The sequence below is a fragment of the Lissotriton helveticus genome, chromosome 4_1, assembly GCF_964261635.1.
Source record: "Lissotriton helveticus chromosome 4_1, aLisHel1.1, whole genome shotgun sequence".
Classification (NCBI taxonomy): Eukaryota; Metazoa; Chordata; class Amphibia; order Caudata; family Salamandridae; genus Lissotriton; species Lissotriton helveticus.
In genome coordinates this window covers 1,118,305,079-1,118,318,672 of record NC_136063.1, presented here as the reverse complement: position 1 = coordinate 1,118,318,672, position 13,594 = coordinate 1,118,305,079, and the positions used below count along the sequence as shown (strand labels likewise).

Here is a 13,594-nt window from a genome sequence, read left to right as displayed (position 1 = left end):
AGGTGTATTAATTATACCTTATACGATGTTTTATAGTTAATTAAAGTAAATCTTTTTATTAAATGTTAGTGTATGTATTTTTATATTATTTTGATAGGTATGTATTTTTATGTTTATTAATTATATATTTCAGATTATTTGTGGCTCCTGAGAAAGGCGTTTTCTTAGAACGCCGAAACGCGCGTCGAAAGTATTGATTGCCACTTTTTGCCTCTTCTGAATATTATATTTTAATATTGTATTAATTTTTGTTGTATTAATTTTGTTCATATTTGTGGTTCTTATGTGTTGATTTGGTGTAATTTTGATGCATATAAAATCTGTTTTTAACATGAAAATCTATTAAAAAGAATAGAACTTTTTATCGAAACAAATCTGTAATTTTTTCTTTGCAACTTCCCTTTTGTTCTGTTAGGATTGTTTTTTATATATACACACAACCCTGTCACTCACCCATACATACATTTATGTACCTACTCAGTCACCCATTCAGCTACGCATGCACCCTCTCATTCACCATTTACAGCCACTGACACACCCACTCACTCACTCATGACAGGTTAAGGGGAAACCACCCCCAGGGCTCAAATTTTACAAAATAGGGAGGAGCCTTTGAAGGCTTCGGAGAGCCCACTCCTGGGGCTGGTAATATTTCAAATGTGGAGGTGGCCGCACAAAGAAGGACGCATTGAGGAATGGCATCAGGGACAGAACAGGAGACTGAAAGAGTCATGTGTACGTCTTGAAGAAATTAGTCAAAGAGGGAAATGTAGAACAGCTTGTGTGTATCTTATATTAGTTGTTGATGAGTGAAAATTTAAGGTCCGTGGATATCTCCTTTTAAAAACTGCAAGAATACAACAGACAGACATCTTCGAAGCATGCAGCCAACGCATTTATAGTAGAATAATTCAGCATATATTCCAAAAGAGATTTAATTCAACAATATATATGTCTTTGGGTTCTCTGTTTGTCTTGTCACATTTGGTGGTGCTTTGGGGACATGGGTCAACTGTGGCTCTTGTGGATCCCCCACTTGCCTCCAGTGGACGCAGCCGGATGGCATGTGAAGTGCTTTGACGCCTTCAGGTCTAGCTAGCGCTAAAATAACGTCTACTATACATGCTGTGAACATCCACTGCTATAAAGTGATCTGATTCAGACGATCTGCACAGACCCCAGATACATCGTTTTGATACCGATGCAGCCTGCATACATTTGACCTGCAAGAGTAGCTGAAAGTGCTTCAATTACAATCAAAATTCAAATAGAAAAAGCCCTCAAAGTCAACAGGGAAACAGCTCATTCTAGTAAATAAGCATGTTTATTTTCAGATTATCCTTATATGCCACCAATTACACCACACAATAAATATTTCTTTGTCAGTATTTGCACGGAATATTACGCATATACCACTTGTGCGGCAACTTAGTGCATATAGGATGTTCAGAAGAGCACAGCCACAGTTGATATTTGGGGTTTATGCTGCTACACAAATTTGGCTTGTGGGTTTGCAAGGCGCAATTGGGTGCACTAGAAGCTACAGATTGCTGGGTGAGGAATGTGAAGTTGTGAGTGCATTAAGAGAAGCTCTCTAATAGTAAAGTTTGGGGGTCAGAAACACCCCAAAAAATATTTTTCCACTAAATCTTGTACTGGATGAGACGCTAACGTGGTGCCCATGACATTGAACCTAGATGTGCATTCTTTACGTGCTCATGTATATTACCCTAATCTCATAAGTGTTAAGACTGCCTGTAATGCTATAAACGTGCAACTAAGACTAGTAGCATCATGCTTGCCAGGTTATAATGTGCAAAATGGCTATATATCTGACCAGCTGCTCGTGCAATGAACATGCTACTTTGCCCAGTCCTACAGTTACCCTGAGCCATGCCTTTACCTCTGTCCAAGGTCCGATGCCTGGCCATGGCCAGGTTTGTACTTTCATTGAGCCCCTGAACAAGGCCTTTAGTTTGTGCTGATAACCTTGTCCATGTACAGAAGATGCTTTTACAGACTGTGAGAATTTATTGGAGCTGACCCCAGCATATTAACCACATGTGAAGGTGCTGCTTGTTTTTTTATGGGAGTTAGAACCCTCCGATCTCAGATTGCACTTCTTATTCTGCTGAGGGCCCATCATCATAACATCAGAGTACAGGTGAAAAGTGCTTTAGCCCTCCAAGGGCAGCACAGACCTAAAGGACTGAGCCATTAACAGAAAGAGTAATTTAGACCTTTGGGGTCCAATACTGACCAAAATGATCACAGCCAGCTGCTCTTCTAAGTATATTGAGACTTGAATGGAACCCATCTTAGTCCCCATTTTTAAAAAGGGAAATAGACAAGATCCAACATGTTACCGACCGATATCCCTCCTGGATTCTTTGGCAAAAATTGCAGGGCGTATTGTATTAGAGAGACTACAAGACTGGGCTGAGGAACATAAAATATTATCAGACTTTCAATTCGGATTCCTTAAAGAACTAGGAACCGTAGAACAAAGCCTTAATCTGAGCACCCTCATCGGTAAATACACCCACCTAAAAAAAGGAAGGCTATTCCTAGCGTTTGTAGACCTAACTGCAACCTTCAACTGGGTAATACATGAGAGGCTGTGGGGGGATCTCCAGGATTTGGGGGTGAATGATACCATTATATATTTCCTGAAACACCTCTATCAGAGCCCTGCGGGTAGAGTTCGATACGGTATCAGTGGAGAATGTACCGCACCCATCCCAATTAAAAAGGGGGTCAGGCAAGGATGTGTCCTTGTCCCCTTCCTTTTTAATCTTTATACAAATGGCTTAGAACAAGCACTGATGAAATCAGGTCAAGATTTTCACGCAATCAAAGGGCGAGGCATACCAGTCTTAATGTACACAGACGATGCTGTCCTGATGTGTCGTACACAAGTGGGCTTACAAAGACTATTGGATGGATTTGCCTAAGAGTCAACACGTCAGAAACGTTCATCATGAGGTGCAGCACAGGTAGCAACAAATGCAGAGAGATGTTTATTGATAATCACAGAATAAACTTTATTAACAGTTTTAGCTACTTAGGAATTTTATTTGACCATAAAGCCTCATGGGTTCAGGCGGTGCAGATGAGAAAACTCGCATTCATAAAAACCACTGCAGCCTTAGTCAATTTTTCAAAAAAACTAGGCACAAGGCCTCCACAAGCATTCTTACAAATCTATAGGGCTAAATGTGTATCAACGGCTTTGTATGGTGCGGGAGTGTGGGGACATTGTAATGTCCAACCCCTACAAACGGTAGAAAATCAGTTCTTAAGTTATATATTGGCTCACCCAGTAGCATATCATCATAGGTCTGCCATGCAGAATTGGGGGTCCCATTTCTAACAATCATGCTTTAGCAAATGCTATGGACAAACAAGGAAACCCATTTAAATAAGTAGATTGTTACTGATGTTAAGGGATTGACTGACGTGCTGAAAATAAAGTGGCTAAAATATGTCCGGGACTTTCTGAATGATTTAGGATATCCCAAGTTTTACAATGAACCAAGCACAATGAGAGCGATATCAAGAAAGGAGCTGAAAACTAATTGTATAGCACTAATCAAATCTTGTCGATTAACAGAAGAACCTGCTATGCCCACAGTAGTGCATCATCAGATGACAGTAATAACCTATAGTATTCAACCCTACCTCACCTTAGTATGTGGTCAATATGATAGATTGGTGCTAACAAGATTCATATTAGATATATTCCATTGTATCACTAGTTTCCCTACAATGAATGAATGGGCTAGGGTGATGCAATTATTCCCATGTGATGCCACCTCAGAGCAAACAACAATCCACTTAGTTTTTTTCTGTAAATTTTATAACTTGCAAAGGAAAAAATGGTTACTACCGATTTTAAAGAAACTCGCTTTTAGAAGATGCCGACCGGCGTTTTAGCTTTACAATTTTTAAACAATGATTCTGCGATATGGTTTTTAACAAATTTCCTGTAAAGCGTGATCAAATGTAGGAAATAAATAATAATGTGATGGATCATCTGCACTACAATTGTTATTTTTATGGAAAATGAGAATCTACTTGCTAAATTTTGAATAATTATGTATTTTTATGTGCATTTATGACTCGCTTGATGGATCAACTGCACCACAATTGTAAGTTTTACGGAAAATGAGATTCTATTTGCTAAATTTTGAATAATCATATATTTTTATGTGCTTTTATGATTCTTGTTTGTAGAAATCGAATAAAGCTTGTTTACTTACTTACTTACTACTAAAGTTAGACTTTTGGTCCAAGTTTAGACCAAAAGTCTAACTTAACTACTACTAAAGTTAAACTTTGAGTCTAAGTCTAACTAGGACCAAAAGTCTAACTTTAGTAGTAGTAAAGTTAGACTTTTGGTCTAAATTAGAATTTTGGCCTAAACTTAGACCAAAAGTCTAAGTTTAGTAGTAGTAAAGTTTTTGTCAGCATGATGTTTTGAGAATTGGTCTCACATCTGCAATGCCCTCATAAAGGTAGAAGCGAATGAATCCACAAGCTAGATCTTTCAAACAGTAGGCATAGAACAGTGCAGCAAATAGGATACATGTTCACTGGTATTCAAACTTTGCATGGCTAACAATGCTCTGGCTTCATAGTACTGCCGCCCTGTCTGGGTTACACCTAAAACCTTTAAGTATGGCTGCAAGGTTAAACTGGGTTCTATATTGAAAGAATTCAGAGTTGTGTGTACAGTCCCGAGAATTGATCCGATTGTGTTGGAGTAGTCTTGATGGAAAATAATTGGTCACTGAAAAGTACACTAGCTCACTACTCTAGGAGGAGCTCAAAATGTAGGTCATCGTTGATTCCTCACAAGAAAAGACCACCAAGAAAAAAATAATTCCTTGGCATCTTTCTGGCTCTCCATAAATGAGAAATTTGATGTGATGCATTGGAACCAGTCACTATGCTTGTCACCTTTGACGACCAAACAGAGTATCATGAACTAAAGGCTTTCCTACCAGGGTGGATGCATAGTGGTGGGTTGCTGGTAAAGACTCCCCGTCATACAAACTAGGTTGTGCAATTTGTGTGGTCATTCGGCTGCTCCCTTCCTGCTGAATGAGGTGAATACCACCCTTTTACTGTTTACCTTCTCTTGCTATGCCCCCAAGAATCCCCCCTTAAACAAGACTTTGACATTGGGTACTCATTCCCACTAATACCACTTCTGAATGCTCCGGTGACACTTGATATTCTCTCACTTACATCTCCTCCATTCCATTGGCCCTAGGTCTATATGTGAATTTTGATTAAGGACATTTAATTGAGTAGTATTGGAGTAAATATTCCCTCGCTGATTCGACCTGTATGATATAAAGCCCTTTCATCAGAAAACCACATCTTATTATGTGATGGCTTGGTCCATTTAGTGAGACAGAAGTCTCTATCAATGTTGTCACTGAACATTAATTGCCTAACCCACCACAATAAGCAGAAGATAAATTACATATACTGCAACTAAGGCTTCCAAATTGCTTGGATACAAGAAACACACCTTTCCTTGACGGAATCCAAAAAGCATTAGGGAGACTTGGTTGGCAGAATAGTCAGCATTAGCGTAATATGCAGAGCCAAGGCCTCGTCCCATGCTTTTCTGACCCAACTGAATCCAGGCGATGTGGAATGGCAATCCTGTTCAGAAAGTTCCTACAGCACACTATCAGAAAACTTGGGTGGACCCAAAAGTGAAAACTGTCTTAGTAATAATTGGCATACAAGGTGCGAACCTCATTGTTGGCTAGATTTAATCCCTAATGTTGCACAGTCAATTTCTGATGTCGCTCACTGGCGTCTTTGCCAAATAATTATTTACATGGATGGTCCTTAGTGGCAACTGGAACATAGCCCTGGAACCAATACTGGACCTGCCTGTTCCACCAGACAGGTCCACAGGGAAGGACAGGGCTCTACTGCTTAATCTGATGGGGAATCACAGTCTGTTAGACCCATGGCGTATCACTCACTGTAAAGATATGGCCTATACTTTCGAATCAAATGCCCACATTTCCTGGTCTAGAACAGACTACTTCCTCATGTCACATTTGTTCCTGCCAGTTATTTATTATTGTACTATTCTGGAAGGGGAGATTTAGCATCACTCATTGATCCCACTGGAAGTAACAGGGTGCTATTACATCCTCATCTAAGGGCTAGAAATGAATGTGGGTAGGTATAGATAAGCAGCCAAGAGCCATTCCCTGAAGGAACATATTAGGATATACTTTCACCAGAACAGAGACACTTCCTTGTTGGCACAGATATTGTAGGCAGCTATATGATTTAGTCTGATGATGCAGGGCTTTGCTAAATGCAGGCTGAGGGATCACCAACTTGCCCTTGAAGCTGAGATTATAACAGTGATGCAGTTTTACCATGAGCACAGATCCTCAGTAAACTTGAGGCTATCAGAAAAGAAAAAATATGACCTTTCAGGTATCAGAGCCCTTTACATGAGCACCAATTTCCTTACAGGTGAACACAAGCATTTTTGATAGGCACGGGGAGATTAAGTGATTTGCCCAGAATCAAAGGATGTTGAGAGTCGTTGTCGAGACTCGAACCCAGTTCCCCAGCTTTAAAGTCGACCGCTCTAGCCATAAAGCTACATCCTCTCCTCCACGACCATCTAACAAGCCCAAATAGCGATCCCTGAAATGAAGGGTGAATTCGATGAGGTTCTTACCCATCTGATCTAAACGTCTGAATCATTTGCACCCGTTTCAAATGCTACACCTTAAAACAACTCGCTACCTTAGCAAAGCTTTTGCCTTCGCTATCACCAAACTCTAGCTAATGGTTCACTAAAAACAAGATGGGTCCTTGCACAATCAAAGCTCTAGTGGACTTCTTACTAGATAGGCTACTCAGTGAGATGCCATAGTAGCAGGTGGACTGTAAACTCTGAGAACACCCAGAAATAAGAGGCTCTGTAAATGCTCTAGGAAGGGGCTTTTAAATGCAGGGAAGAGATTAACACAGTGGATTTTGACACTGCCACTCTGTTACATGAAAAATGACCGAACTCAGTTATAAAAAAAAAAGAACTGTAAACCTCTATAAATGCTCATCTTGACATTACAATGGTAGTCTACATTGTGGAGTCTACATATGTGCAGTTTGATATTACAAATCTCAATATCATAAGACACAACTACATTGCTTTACTACCAAAAGCACCGGGCAAAGTCCCCCCCACCTATTTACGTTATTCGGAATAGTGGCAGTACCAATAAACAACCAAGCGAAATAAGAGAGATATAACTGAAACAGAAGCCACACAGTCTCACAAATTACCACATAATTTCACTGGTAGACCAATGGTCTTCACTGTCTCATCTACTTGGGGACCTAGGGATGTCTGAAATGGTAGCATCAACATTTTTAAAACAAGGATGCTAACATATGCCATCGTCTTGAAGACTCTATAGAACTAAAATCAATATTCCTATTCAGATGGGCTTTGAAAAAAGTTACATTCATTATGGTTGATATAAAGAAATTATAGACTCCTAATACAGGCCGAACTAAACATGTCTTTCAAAGGGACTAAGTCCAACTTAAAGAACTGAGAAAGTCATTATATAGCTTGAGAACAATACAAATAATAAAGATGTACACCCTGCAGCAAGTTTTGCAAGTCTTGCTTGTTCTACAAATTTTGGTCCTGAAAAGATTCCTCGTCTCCCTACAAGCAACTATGGAAAACTTAATGTAGTGAGAAATGCCACTCCAAGGGCCTAAGTGACATTCTGCCAGAAGCATAGGGAATGCTTTGCAGTACCAGAATCAATACAATAGTACAATGCTGCACAGCTCGTCCTTTTGTCCAGATAACCCAGCGGTCAAGTTCAAGTGTCTGGTCCCAACACAAAGATGAGCAAAAGTTATGAATAACAATTTCTCATGTACAATCAAGCACTAGATTGTCACATATAAACTGGCCATACATGACAAAATGTGAAGCTTCTCCAGATAGGCAACGAACAGATATACATTTTAAGTTTTATTTATTAATTCAACATAAAAAATGAAATGAGTAAAATAAATAAGTTAAAAACAATGAGTTACTTCGTATTCAGTCTTAGAGAATCTTTAACAATAGCAACACTTGGGTGTGGACTGGTGTGGGGTGCAGGAGGAGGCCCTCTTTGAGGCTCTGGGATGCCCAGAGATGTTTAGCAAAGTGTGGGGCAAATGGTTAGGCCTGATACCATCTTGATGGGCCCTATCTCGCTATGTCAATGTGCTATGAGGGTGCTATTTACTTACTCTGAAAGGTCTAATAGGATCTGTGTTGTCTTCAGGGAGGGACAGGGGTTTTTAACTGAGATGTGTGACTTGTTGCCAATGAACTTACTTGTATTGAAAACTTTAATAAAATTTGATTATCAAAAAAACAATAGCAACACTTATTATTGTCATTTATTTATATGACGCTGGTAGCTTAGGTTTTCTATTATGGCTTCCATCATCTTCACAAAGCCACTTATCAGTGGACCATCAGAAAAGTTAAAACAAAAGGAGATTGTGTCCTTGTAATTACAAAGGACCAAACGGCGAAGAGAGGAAAATAAAATTAGTTCATACAAAAGAGATGGGAAGGAGCATATGAGATGACCTATAGTTTCCAGTCTATAGATGCAGAAACGCCCTTGAAATAGTTTGCCATTGAAAGACCCCAGCTTTACTTTTCTTAGTCTTCAGCAAATCTTGGAAAGGCTGCTTTTGTTGCAAGGGACTGGTCCAGGAGTCTAAATTTAAGGCAAATTTGTCCCTGGCTGTTAGGAGCGAGAATGTCAGAACAGGGCTCTGAACAAGTTGCATAGAGATTTGTTTATCCAAATAGTTTAAAGTGGCCTGGAAATGCTAATAGACAGCAGTTCAGTGTGGGCAGAAATTTAGCACTGAGTACATCAAAGAAGGGTTTTGTGAACGGTCGCGCTTACGTTTCTAGATAGTTTTAAAAAGGCAACATTTAAGGGACAATTTTGGGGTTTCGCCTGCCGAAGGCTGCGCTCTGCGCAGCTTTTCGGCGCAGGTGAAATCCTATGTTGACCATAAGGACTTCGGGAACGTCCCCCGGCTCTCATTGGCTAGCTCCATAAATGGAGGCTAGCCATTGGGTGCCGGATCTGTCCGTCAAGGCCGGACCAGATGCGGGGGCGTTCCCGAGATTTTTTCCCTGGGCGGAGTTACGTTTTTTCCCGTTCCCTCCCCTTTCCCGCCGTCCGTGTCCTCTCCCGCCCCCTCCCGCCGTCCGTGTTCTCTCCCGCCCCCCTCCCGTCGTCCGTGTTCTCTCCCGCCCCCTCCCGTCGTCCGTGTTCTCTCCCGCCCCCCTCCCGTCGTCCGTGTTCTTTCCCGCCCCCCTCTCGTCGTCCGTGTTCTTTCCCGCCCCCGAATCTGGTCCGGCATTGAGCCGGCACCCGCCTTCCTGCTCCGGCCGTCTTCTGCGTCTCTCCTCCCCCTTTCCCGCCCCCTCCCGCTTGTTTTCGTGATGCTGGCCTCGCAATGGCGCTGCGTCTCTCCTCCCCCTCCCGCTTGTTTCTTGTTGACAGGCTGAAGGGAGTGTAAAAACTGAGGGGGCGTTCCATGTCACCATGCTCCCTGGGGACGGTGTGGGTCCTGAGCTCATGCAGTCCGTCAAAGAGGTGTTCAAGGTGAGTCCGTTTCTTCACCCATTGTGTAATGTGCCCATGATCCATTCTCTGGTTCCTTGACATTGGAGCAGTGTTCTTACCCCCAGTGTCTGTGCTCCGCAGGCTGCGGGCGTGCCCGTTGTGTTCGACGAGTTTCACGTCAGCGAAGTTCAGACCACAGCCTCGGATAAGAAGCTAGAGGAGGTTCTGAACTCGATGAAGGCTAACCGCGTCGCCATCAAAGGTACGGGAGGCTGCGTTGCACTGAGTTACACTGTGGTCCTTTAAAAATGGTTTAAAATGTTGTGTACTCCGAAATTAAAGACGAATGAATGGCTCAAAGATGTGATATATGTTGTACTCTCTTGTCGTAGCGTCTGTAAAAGTAAATACTTACCCATTTGTTACTTTACCAGCATCTCTTACACAGACCCTAGATATTAACCCCACCCCTTACCATATACTCACTAGACCTTTACATTACCTTAATTCAGCCCTTACTCCAATGCCATTCCTTACACTAACCCTTAGCACCCTCCCAATCCTATCTTTAACCTTGTGTCCATCATTGTCCTTACCCATCCATTACCATAACTCTCACCTTTACCTAACCCCTACTCCTATCTGCCGACATCTCTAACTTTAACTGTAGCCGTAAACCTTACCCTACACTTCACCCACCCATTGCCTTAATCGTTTGCCTAGCCTCAATCCTCCCACTAACCCCCTTCCCTTACCCTAACTAATAATTGTAATCTTTTCCTTTTTTCTTACCGAAATCCATACCAAAAATCTTAACAATAGCTCATTCGATATGCAAAGGATAATTTTCTATTTTTTTAAATTATAATCCCGCTTGGGAACTGATTCAAAATGAACCGGATTTTTCTCAAATATTTCATGGCATACCTTTGTTTGCACACACAAGGGCAAGCAATTTAAGAGAACTTTTGAAACCCCCAAAGAAGTCTCCACAATGTAAATACAAGGGAATGACCAAATGCTATAATTGCGGTCAATGTGGCAATGTAATCCCAGGCAAGAACTTCCCACACCCGCATACTGGTAAAAACATTGATTTAAAGCACACATCTGATTGTAACACAGAAAAAGTGGTGTATGCAAAAAAGTGTCCTTGCGGACTGGTATATGTGGGAAGAACCAGCAGGAAGGTTAAAACACATATAGTGGAACACAAAAGTAGGATTAGGAACAAGAACACTAACTCCTCTTTGGTAAGGCACTGGCTAGAAGCATCACACACGATCCCACAAATACGATACACGATTTTAGAATGTATCCGAGACAATGCAGGTATGGATTTAAATACAATGTTGGCACGTAGGGAAACCTACTGGATAAAATCGTTGGGTACTGTTATACCAGGAGGTCTTAATGACCATTATGAACTCTTATGTTTTCTGTAAAGTATTCTGAATATAACCATAGACTGTGAGGGAATGCACTGCTCTGTTTATCCTTTCGGCAATTTTTTGTTTATTTATTTTTTCACTTATTATTATATTTTGATTCTTCTTATTTTTCATTTCATAATATCATTATTTATTCTTTACATAAGTACACAATTTTAACATTGGACATTGCACTAGTCTGATGGCACACATTTATTTCAGTTCTGCAGTTGACCCGCGGCATTAAGCCAGTAGATGCATCTAACAGTATAGTATATAGGAGTACAGCAGTTTTCTGTCACTGCTTGAAAACACGGCATTTTACATTTCCTTGGATCAACGCTTCTGCCGCTGGCATCGTAGTATAATTACAAGGGGTTTTGTTTTTTTAAGAGATGAGATGTTCTGATGCTGTTTTTGCATTGCGCTTCTTAGCGAGATCTGGCAGCTGTTTTGCCGTCCAATGGCGAAGAGTAATGGTTGGGTAGTCAGTCCACTTTTAATGGCGGCAACCTACGAGTCCGTTTTTTGTGTTCATGGTTTCATACAAATGTGGTGTATACTTCCGATCACGTGACTCCTGTCGCGGATCGGGCAGAGAGGAGAAGTTTGGGCAGCGTGGAGTAACACTGTGGTGAGTGTAAACATAATATGTGTGACTAATGGCAACTCTGGATAAGCGGAACGTAGTTTCGACATATTGGTAACTATCTTCCATATGAACGGGTTTGTTTAGATACACTTTTTGGTGAAGCAAGGGAGAATACACGAGTACGTGCTTTACTGTCTCGAAGAAGCGTAGCATACTTTTGACGAATGACACATGAAGATACAGGTAAAAAAAAAACGGCAGTATTCCATGTGCACAGCAGATTAGTCTTAAGACTGGGGAGATGTTCATGAGTGTCGTGTACTTATTTTTTACAGGTGTTCTTGTGGGTGATTTTTTGTGCTTTACTTAGCTGATACATACTGGATAATTTTTGGAGGTGCATTTGAAGAGACAGGTATGAACCCTACAGTTACTTTTATATATTTGCGGTTAATAGTCAGACTAGGGTGATGGTGATGGGTTGCGCTCTTTTATTTATTTTTTCAGGTCTCTTTACAGTATTTCGTTTATGTCCAGCTTAGTTGATACACACGGATAGATGTGATTGTTGATACAAGGAACGTTAGGTAAGCGACATGGTTAACTGTTGTTTTGATGTTATGACAGGGTGTAGTATTCACCTAGCACTAACACGAATGCCATTGAACAAGAGGTGGATCCTTGAAACTGATATTGACCACTGTAGTTAAAAGTGCAGTGTGTATAGTGCATGATCTCTAAAGATTTAACAGAAGGCGTAGACTCTATAACTTCTTTTCATGTAATCTTAACTACACACATGAGGTGGCTTCACTCTATCGAGTACTATCAGTTTACTCTGTACTCTTATCTTTTTTTATTTCCCCTTTATTTTCCTCGGGTTTTTTGGTGGTGAGTAGTGTTATTCTCCAGTTTTATCAATACTAGTACTATGCTGGTTACATTTGTAGGTTTAAGAAATGTGAATTTATTACAAAGGTTTTGCTGTTTTGCTTGTGTTACAGATCCGAATTGGAATCTACATCATTTTCACAAATAAATTGAGTACTATAGTAAATTGGTTGTTACATTTAACCCCTGACGAAGGGTTCTATTTAGAACCCGAAATGCATTGGGTATTTTTTTAGTTTTTCATAATCTTATTGGTTTTTCAATTGAATGTAATGTAATGAGTGAATAAGAAACTCATAAACTGAATCTACAATTGTATTTAGCGAAATTAACACTAAAGATATTCATAGACAGTGTAAATATATGATTGATCATGTTTCATTGTGTTTGAATAATTTGGAGTCCGAGAAATGGAATATGTATATTTGAATTTCAGATAAATGAAAAAAAAAAATTTGACTTATGAATAATATTGAGGCCTTCTGCCCATAGTTGTGCGACAGGTAGCGTAGGGCTCTCCCTACGCTCTTAAAAGATTAGTTAAGAGACCCTGTCATTAAGAAGGAGATTCTCCGGATGTCCGATAGTTATTTTAAGGAGAATAAAGGGTCGGTGGATTCCGAACAGTCCCTTTGGGAAGCATATAAAACATTTGCCAGAGGTGAAGTACTGTCTTTGGTGTCCGGGAAGAAGAGGGCGAGCCAGGCGGAGGTGGCGCGGAAAGAGGCGGAGGTTATACTCCTGGAGGAGAAGGTTGCCAGGGCACACACGCAAGCGGAGCTCCATTTGTTGCTCCTTCGGGAGGAGGAATACAAAAACCTTGTCAGGAATAGAGCTGTGACACAACATAATGCCGCCCAGAGCCGTATATACGAACACAACGATAAAGCAGGTAAACTGATCGCATGGCTCGAGCACGGGGAGCGTGCGTCCATGTTAGTGCCTGAGCTGGAAGGGCTGGGATCACGTAAGATTACGGAACCGCAGGCTGTGGAGGATGAGTTCTCTGCTTACTA

The 13,594-nt window shown here is 40.9% G+C and overlaps 1 protein-coding gene across 6 annotated transcripts in view; it reads right to left on the bottom strand.

Moving 5' to 3' along the window:
* Positions 1–13,594, bottom strand: part of PTPN3 (protein tyrosine phosphatase non-receptor type 3) — a 1,880,479-nt gene that overhangs the window by 1,065,779 nt on the left and 801,106 nt on the right. The window lies entirely within an intron of this gene.